Source organism: Nycticebus coucang, chromosome 4, assembly GCF_027406575.1.
Source record: "Nycticebus coucang isolate mNycCou1 chromosome 4, mNycCou1.pri, whole genome shotgun sequence".
Classification (NCBI taxonomy): domain Eukaryota; kingdom Metazoa; phylum Chordata; class Mammalia; order Primates; family Lorisidae; genus Nycticebus; species Nycticebus coucang.
Window position 1 is genome coordinate 115286871 of NC_069783.1, and position 9779 is coordinate 115296649.

At 45.3% G+C, this 9779-nt stretch overlaps 1 pseudogene; it reads right to left on the reverse strand.

Annotated features, from left to right (window-relative positions):
- Window positions 1-8782: 8782 nt before the first annotated feature.
- Window positions 8783-8851, reverse strand: LOC128585042 (uncharacterized; annotated as a pseudogene).
- Window positions 8852-9779: the final 928 nt, after the last annotated feature.

Below are 9779 nucleotides of genomic sequence, written 5' to 3' on the forward strand. Positions count from 1 at the left end.
AGGATGTCTTATTTTGGGGAAAACAGGGTAGAAGGGTAGTTCTGGCTGGATACTGACAGGTGTGGGGTGTCAAACAGGGCACTAAAGCTCTTAGGACCTCAGTTTTCTCATCCGGAAAATGGAGACCATAATAGTACACACTCCCATAAGGCTGTTGGGAGGGTTGAGTAAGATTGTGTCGGGGATTCTGGGAATGTGGTGACCTGAATAGGGCACAGAGCCCTGGGGCTTCTGGGATTTGGGGCCCACAGTCTGTGGTTTGGCCCTTGGGCTCTGTTGGGAGAACTAGAGACCCAAAGTCTCCTCCCTACCCCTGTCAATGGGTTGGTTTGTCCCTGGGGACCCCCAAGACTAAGGACAAGGCCTTGAGTGTGGAGAATCCAGGAAGAATTGGGGTTTGGTTTTACGTAAGACTTCAGGGGTATATTTCAGTCTCCACCTCAAGAGTGCACGTGAAGGAGGTAAGTGCATGGGCTGGGACTTCTCTGCCCTCAAGGCTGGGTGGCTAAGGCATCTTGCCTGAGCACCACAGGCCTGCAGGGCCTGAGACCCCTGCCTCTCTACTAATAAGTTTCCTGCAACCAGACCTGAGTCTCATTGTGTCAGAGAGGAAAATAACTTCTCACCTGAGGCTCCCAGAAGCCAGAGAGAAGCACCCTGATTGGGTCAATCAGATGAGCAACTTTTTTTTTTTTTTTTTTTTGAGACAGAGTCTCAAGCTATTGTCCTGGGTAGAGTGCCGTGGCGTCACAGCTCACAGCAACCTCAAACTCTTGGGCCTAAGCAATTCTCTTGCCTCAACCTCCCAAGTAGCTGGGACTACAAGGCGCCCACCACAACACCCAGCTAGTTTTTGGTTGTAGTTGTCATTGTTGTTTGGCAGGCCTGGCTGGATTCGAACCTGCCAGCTCTGGTGAATGTGCCTGGTGCCCTAGCTGCTGAGCTATAGGCGCAGAGCAACTTCTGAAATAATCAGAAAGCAGACAATGGTATTGGTTTCCCATTATTGCTATAAAAATGTTACCATAAATTTGGTGGCTTAAAACAGCATATATTTATTATCTTACAGTTCTAGAGGTCAGAAATAGAAAATGGGTCGGTAGAATTGCATTCCCCCTGAGAGCTCTAGGGGAGAATTTATTCTCTGCGTTTTGCAGCTTCTAGAGATGCCCACATTCCTTGGTTCATGGTCCACCTCACTCCAACCTCTGAATCCAACCTCTCTGACTAGTCGGCTTCCTTTCCATCTTTTTTTTTTCTTTTTTTTTGAGACAGAGTCTCAAGCTGTCACCCTGGGTAGAGTACTGTGGCGTCACAGCTCATAGCAACCTCAAACTCTTGGGCTTAAGCCATTCTCTCGCCTCAGCCTCCCAACTAGCTGAGACTACAGGTGCCTGCCACAATGCCCGGCTATTTTTTGTTGTTGTTGTTGTAGTTGTCATTGTTGTTTGGCAGGCCTGGGCTGGATTTGAACCCGCCAGCTCCAGTGTATGTGGATGGCGCCCTAGCTGCTGAGCTACAGGCACCAAGCCATTCCTTTCCATCTTTTAAAGGACCTCTCAATAATTAGGATATCCCCCTTCCTGCAAGTTCCTTAATTTTCTCCAAAGTTCCTTTTGTCATATATATAACATATTCCTGGACCCCAGGGATTAGGACATGGGTATCTTTGGTGACTTTATGCTGCTTCCCACCACATCTAAAGAAAATAGAATGGCTGGAGGTGACAGATCAACAGCCGAGTAATAGTAATTGCAATAATAAAACTTAAGTGTGTTAGAATTCAGGGAACCACCCACCTACACAAAAGAAAAAAGAAAGAAAGGTCAATTAAAAAAAATTACTCTGACAATTTTGAAAGAAGTGAAAAGAGGAGAAAATGTAAGCAATTCTTGTATGTATAGACTGCTTTTAAGCACGAATGATTTTGACTCCCAATTCAGAAAACATTAGTTCAAGTATAGGTATTTGTTGGAGCCCCTCGTGTACATCAGTAAAGCTTCATTCAGAGTAAGGGGAGATTCTCACACGTGAAGCTTAAATTTGAGAAAAGAAGGAATTTATGTTTAATTGTAATATGTACAATAATCTTCAATTTCAAAGGTGGAGCACTGTGTTAATTTCATTATATTTTAAAGCCCAAGTATTGAAAGGACTCCTGATCTCCAAGTTGGAAACAAGAAAAAAGTTTACTTAATCAAACAAAACTAAAACCAAAGCAAACAAAACAAAGGGAAATTCAAGTGAAACCCCCAAAATGACTTTACTAGAGATTTAAGACCTGATTTCTGAACTAAAAATTAAGGAGATGTATTGCAGGAACTGTTAGTTCCTGTTGTAACATGAATAGGGACCTGGAAGATGGTATCGTGGGAATATCTTGAAGCAAAATAAAGAAGAAATGCAAATGATAAACATCCCAGAAACACAAGCCTAAAGCAAGCAAGTAATGCAAGAAAATGTTCTTTGGCCGAGAAGAGAACACAGTCTGCAAACTGAAAGGACTCCTGATCTCCAAGCTGGAAACAAGAAAAAAACACATACGAAGAGATATCCTGGCAAAATTCACAAACTCCAATGATTAAGAAAAAATTGGACAGCTTGGCGCCTGTAGCACAGTGGTTACAGTGCCAGCCACATACACCCAGGCTGGCAGGTTCAAACCCAACCCGGGCCATCTAAACAACAATGACAACTGCAACAAAAAAATAGCCGGGCATTGTGGTGGACACCTGTAGTCCCAGCTACTTGGGAGACTGAGGCAAGAGAATCACATAAGCCCAAGAATTGGAGGTTGCTGTGAGCTGTGACACCACAGCACTCTACCAAGGGCAACATAGTGAGAACCCGCCTCAGAAAAAAAATAAAAATCTGACATTCTCTGGGCAGAAAGAACATACTGCTAGTGGAAAAATTTAGATCAGTACCATCCTTCTTGACAATCCTGGAAGGGAGGATTCAGTGAACAGAAGACGATGACCCACAGACTTTAAGTCTAACAAAGTCTTGTTCGTTTCCCAGATTGAGGACAGGAATGTTTGCTTTTGATTCTCCTCAAATTGGCCTCATTGAGTAGCTGAACTCTTCGTAATCAAACTAGGTAAGAATTGAATCCAGGCCAGCAATGTAGCTTTAGATAGCTTTCTTCTCCCTGAGTTCCCTCATCTGTAAAATGGGAATAATAACAGTACTCACCAGAGAAGGGGGGATTTGGTAAGTTTCCACCTAGCAGGTACGATGTAAGGGTATATGGCATGCTACCTGGGTGAAGGACTCAACTGTAACTCAGACTTTACCTACAAACACAAACAATGTAACCTAATTGTATGTATCCTCGTATTAATCCAAAATTTAAAAAAAAGTGGAAATAACAGTACTCATCTCCTAGGGTTCTCATGAGGATTAAATCAGTGCATTAATAAGTGTTTGAGAAATGTTAACCACTGTGATTATTTGGGGGCTTTTTTTCTATTAGACCTGGGAACTCTCAGTTGGGGCCAAGAAATTTCTAATCTTTTCCCAGGTCTGGAAAGCATAGTCTAATCAGATGGAGGAGAAAACTGAAAGGGGCTGGGAGGACAATACTCCTTCCAAGACCTCACCTTGGGGCTTCTCAGAGTCAATCTCTCCATTTGAACTTGGAATTGACATCTTTGCCTAGGTCTACTGTGCTTTTAGTGGGTAGATGGAAGGCTTGGAAACTTTGGGTTCCTATAAACCACTTATCCCTGCTTTGCTGAGCATGGCTGGTGACATTCATAAAGGAAACATTTTGATTTTTAATTTCAAAATGATATATGAATGAACAGGCAATGAATTTGTGTTGAAAGGCCAGACTAGAGGGAGGTAGTGAGTATGAGAGGACAATAAGGGTAGGGTTGCCAGGTTTAGCGAAAAACAACAACAACAGACATCCAGTTAAAGCTGAATTTGAGATAAACAAATAATTAGGGGGTCTTTAAGGGAAGGTTCTGCATTTTGAGCTGGGTGTTGGTTACACAGGTGTGTTACAATGGTGAAGATTCATCAAGTTGAACATTTATGATCTGTGCCCTCGTCTGTGTGTGCTGCATGTCCATAAAAAATGAAATTAATGCTATGTGAATGAACACATTCTTACTATAAAACAGGTCAAAATGTTACAGGAATGTACTGACTAAAAGGCTCCATTTCTATCACTGTAGCCAAATTCTCTCCAAAGGGAAGCAGTATGCCGAGTTTGGTAAGAAGCCTTTTAGACTCCCCCTTTTTTTTTTTTACAGTTTTTGGCCAGGGTTGGTTTTGAACCCACCACCTCTGGCATATGGGGCTGGCGCCCTACTCTGTTGAGCCACAGGTGAGAACCCACTTTTTATTCTTTGTTTTAAAATTTGCTACACCTATAGCAAAGCACATGCCTCCTAAGTATCCAGCTGCATGAGATTGTACACATGCACACACCGTGTACCCACCACCCAGCTCGGGACAGAACATTCCGGGCCCAGAGCTTTCCCTAGTGCTCCCTCACACGCATCCTCCTCCCAAAATAACCACCTGTTCTCTTCCAGTCATTATGCCATTCAAGACCTTCTTCAAATTCCTTCCAGACTTCATAAAAATAAAATTTTTATTTTAGAATTTTATAGAAAGTGACCATGTTCTCCTTTACTCCCACACAGCTTCCCCTGATGTTAATGTTCTACATGACCATGACACATTGGTCACAACGAGGAAATGAGCACTGGTACATTACTATTGACTAAACTCCAGGCTTGGCTTGACTTGGATTTCATGGGTTTGTCCACTATTGTTCTTTTTCTGTTCCAGGATCTATCCAGAATATCACATTGCACTTAGCCTTCTAGACTTTCTCTCTTTCTCTCTCTCGCTATCTCTCTCTCTCTATCTCTCTCTCTACACACACACACACATACACACACACACACTGGCCACCTGGGGTTTTCCACTGTAGCATGGACCTTAGAGACCTTCCTCAAAGTCCCCATCCCCCACCTCCCTGACAGCGGCCTGGCATGCTTAATGCAGGCTTAGAGCACCAGCTGAGCAGGGGAGTGAGAACAACAAAAAACCCAACATGCTTTCTTGGGAAAAGCTTAATATATTTTTTTAAAGTGTCAGAATAGTCACCTTGGGGAAATTGCAACACTATAGGGTGTTCTAATGCTGGCTAAACAAGTTAGCACTGGTTTAACTTTCATTTAATATGAGGCTACAAGAGCCAGCATCTTTTCAGTCTTCGGGGCTTTTAAAGGTTTTAATCCAGTCCTGGTTGGGGGCATATTTTAATTCATTTCTTTTGCAGTGGCTTTTTGTGCTTTAGCTCCTGGAATTCAAGTTTAAGCCATTATATCCTGCATTGGAAGGGAGAAAAGGAAGCCCTACTCTATATGGTTATTTTATAAAACTCTTCAGCAGATCACATGAGTACATATGTTAATATCAGTAGATTACAGAGTTCACCTAGTGACATATTGATATTTAGGACAATGTCTGGCATAGGAAAGTAGCACATAAAATGTTCAGTATGGTTTCCAGTGGAAGTCAAGTGGGACAGTGGGTTAACCTGCCTTGGGCATGCTGCCCCTTTAAGGATGGGATGAAGTCAGCCATCTCCTGATAGAACAAAGGCATACAGGGCTCTGCCAGCCCAAAGCCAGGTGGCTGAGGGATGCTGTCACCAAGTGGTAGCCCTTATCTCCTCATGTCAGGGCCCCCAGGCGTCAATGAGAGCCATCAAGTGGAGCCAGCAGCTCCTTCAGCAAGTCAGACCTGGGTGGACCAGGCCTTGTGCTCAGTGAAGATAAGTCAGCCACATTGACAGGGGCACCCACTAAGTACAGAGCTCAACTTGGGCAAGCAACATCAGCTCTCTGTGTCTCAGTTTCCCCATCTGTGAAATGGGAATATAGTATAGCAATGGCCCTTACTTCAGAGAGTTATTGTGAGGTTTGAATGAGTTAATTGATATTTATAAAGTTCTAGAATACCATTGGGCATGGTGATATTTAGTAAATGTCAGCTCTCATAGAGCACTGGCTGTGCACCTATGTCAAGGAAAGCAGAGGTAAAAGAAATAAGGTATTCAGATACAGGTGTCCATAAGTTCGGATGCAATTTACAATGTAAATAAACCTATTTTAAATCTTTATGGACACCCTGTATAAATTTATTTTCTCCCTTCCCTCCCTCAAATCTTTTTTTCTATCAATGACTTCACTCTTCTCATAGGTTTCCAGACAAAAAATTCTCAGCCATCTTGACTCTGCCCCATTGATGACAAAATCTATCTATTCTGCTTCTAAAATGGCTCGCATACCCATCTTCCCCCAGTCCTGCTCCAATTCTGGCCTTTGGTAATAATTCCGAACTGGTCTTGCCTTTCTACCCCTCCCCTCCATTCACCCCAGCTTCAAATCCTTTTCCCAGATCCCACTCTCATCATGGCCTGCACATGCTCAAGTACCCTCTGTGGCTCCCCACTACCTCAGGAGGAAATCTACCTTTCTTGGCCTGACAGTTAAGATCATTTACCACTGGACCCTGATGTACCAGAATGGTGCAATGATTTGAAAGCTAAGTTCCAGGTCCGCTCCTCTGCTTCCTTCACCGTGGGCCCTAGGCAAGTGACTTAACTACCCTAGACCTCGGTCTTTACTTGCTGCATGGGGAAAACAATAATGCTTGCCTTAGAAGAGTGTTGTTAGAGTAAAACTAGATAACTGTGATCCTAACAGTAACACTTACCATTTATTGTGTCTTTGTTCTGGCACTGTCCAAGTTCTGTCCATGTGGCTATTCACACAGTGAGTATAAATGGCTTTGCACAGTGGCAAACACAGAGCTCATGTATCATGAGAGTGTGTGCGTGTGTGCATGTGTGTGTGTGTGTGTGGTTATTATTAGTATCTTCCCATCCTCATTTCCTATTCCAACCCCCATCTCACCTTCCAGGCCTGTCACACAGAGCTCCTGGGAACAGATGCTCTGAGCTGGCAGAGGATAGGCAAACACATATTAGGTCCTTGAGGGGATGGTAAGATTTGGTCCAATCCCTACGGGTAGGTAATAAGGACCGGGAAAGGCCAGGCTGCCTGCCACAGCCACCACCCAATCTTTGTAATGTGAGCCCACCAAACTAAAGTCCCAAAAGAAGTTAGATCATCATCACCTACCTAGAGCTCCCTGTGTGTCAGGCACAGTGCTAAGTGCTTTTACCATCATCTTATTTAATCCTCAACAACACTATGAGGAAGGTACTAACATGAGACACATTTTCCAGATGAAGAAACTGAGGCTCAGAGAGGAGTTGTCACTCCCCAAGGCCCCGCTGCCAGCACCTGGTGGCCCTGGGCTTCAAAGCCAGATTGCAGACTCCACCATGCACGCTCCCCACTGCTCTGCCCCTATGGTGTCCTGGTTTCAAAGCTTGGGTATCCGGTCCTAGCTTTCACCACCCCCAGAATCCCAGAATTCAGGCCCAGCCTCAGGCAGCCAGACAACCCCTTGGTGGCTTTCTTGTTCCTGGTATTTTTAGCTCTCGGTCATCTGCCTTGCCTGAGCGGGGGACAGAGGCACCCAGACAAGCCCATTTTTACTGCTGCCCTTCAGATGCCCACAGGCTCAGCTGTCCTGGTGGCATGCCTAGCATTCCCAGGGTATTGTTCCTCTTGGTGAGGCCCAGATTCCAGCAACAGCTGCTGCCTGACCTCCCCCACCAGCTTCTCCCTCCTCTGCCCGCCTGCTGGAGTCCCTTTGCTGAAGAACATGGCGCAATGACAGCCCAACCTAGTCCTTCATGCCTGGGTCTTGAGCTATATAAAGGCTACACTTTTGGCTGATTAGTCATCCGACCTGAGATTGTTGGGTGAAGGACCTTTCAACAGGTCTTCAGCTAACACACAGCACAGTGCTGCAAGGACAGGGCCCTGCCCCTTCCTGGGAACAGACATGGGCATTTGTGGGGCTTTGATGCTGGAACAGCCTGGGTTCTGTTGGCATTTGGTCCAGATAATTCCTTTCACTGGGTGCAGGTAGGTGGTGCCTGGCATTACAGGACATTGAACAACATCGTTGGCCTCCATCAGTAGCAACTCCTCCTTTTCTAAATTGTGACAACTAAAAATGTCTCCAGACATTGCCAACTGTCCCAAGGGCACAAACTATTTCTAGGAAGGGAGAGATAGGCTCCCTGCCAGAAAAGAGTTTGAGAATGGTTTGGGGGTGGCCTAGTGCACCAACCTTCCACTGTCTCCTGGTGGGGGTCTTGGAGAAGGAGAGACATTTGGATAGAGGTCTAGGATAGAGGTCACTTATGCTGCTTGTTGGCTAGAGGATGGAGGGCCAGTGGCTTTTCCTGGTTGAGCCTCCTTTTTCTCATCTGCAAAATGGGTTGGCTCTGAACACTGACCTCATGGGGGGTGCAGTAAGGCTGACTCGAGAAAGCATTAAAGCATTGAATGAAACACAATCTTGTTTTTGCCTTCCAGTGTCTTCAGAAATCCCATTCCTGGGGGTAAGCTATGCCCACCCTCATAGGTGAAAGCCCTATGGTCAATCAGCTCTAAATACAGTCTTGATTCAGTATATAGGATGCCCAGCCTCAAATGGTCATCAAATTCAAAACTCCTCTCTTGTGTTAATGGCAGTCTCCTGCCCTCCCTCAGCTCAGGCCTGCAGTGGGCACCCAACTACCCTGTCCATGTTCCTATACCCACTCCCTTGGTTTCTCTGCTTTTGCCCTGGCCACATGGCAGCCAGAGGGACCATTGAAAATAAACATAACACTTTTAATTAGAAATAATCACGCCTCAGATAAACCTCATTGGCTATGATACTGCCACTGTGCAAAGCTAACATAACACTTTCAAATGGCCGGCCTATACTCTTAGGATAAAGCCTCTTCCATCTATCTGGGCCTGCCTCCTTCTCTTTGTCTAGACCAGGATTTCTTGCCCTTGGCACTGCTGACATTAGGGCCAGGTCAACACTTCATTGTGGGGTGACATCCTGTGCCTTGGGGGATGTCGAGCAGCATCCTTGGCCTATATCCACTAGATGTCACCTAGTCATGACAACCAAAGATGCCTCCAGATGTTGCCACGTGTCCCCAGATGGGAGGTTGCAACATTGCTCTCATCTGAGAAACATAGGTCTAGTTAACTTTTGTCCATTTTTCCCTAACTTCCCAGACTAGGCCCTCCCAGCAGTGTTCCTCTCATTCCCTGAGCGTTTAGCCTCAGTTGCACTCTACATTTGTTTGTTTGATTCTTTGATAAACATCTGACTCCTGCTTGGACTCCCTGCTATACTATATGGACCAAGTATAGGCTAGCTATATGGGGCAGGGACCAAGTATATCTTGCTCACCATGGTGTCCCCCAGCACCCCACACACACTGGTTGAATCATGCTCTCTTGGAGCATTCACTGCATTCTGCTTCATTGTTTCGCTAGTCTGTCTCTTCTAGTAGAATCTTCCAGGACAGGGGCCAGGATTCTCTCATCTTTCCAGAGCCCTTGATCCTGGCACATAGTAGGTGATCATAGGACAGGGGCTAGGATTCACTCATCTTTCCGAGCCCTTGATCCTGACACATAGTAGGTGATCATAGGACAGGGGCTAGGATTCACTCATCTTTCCAGAGCCCTTGATCCTGGCACATAGTAGGTGATCATAGGACAGGGGCTAGGATTCACTCATCTTTCCAGAGCCCTTGATCCTGGCACATAGTAGGTGATCATGATAGGCTTGTTCCATGGAACTGAATTCAACAGGGACTG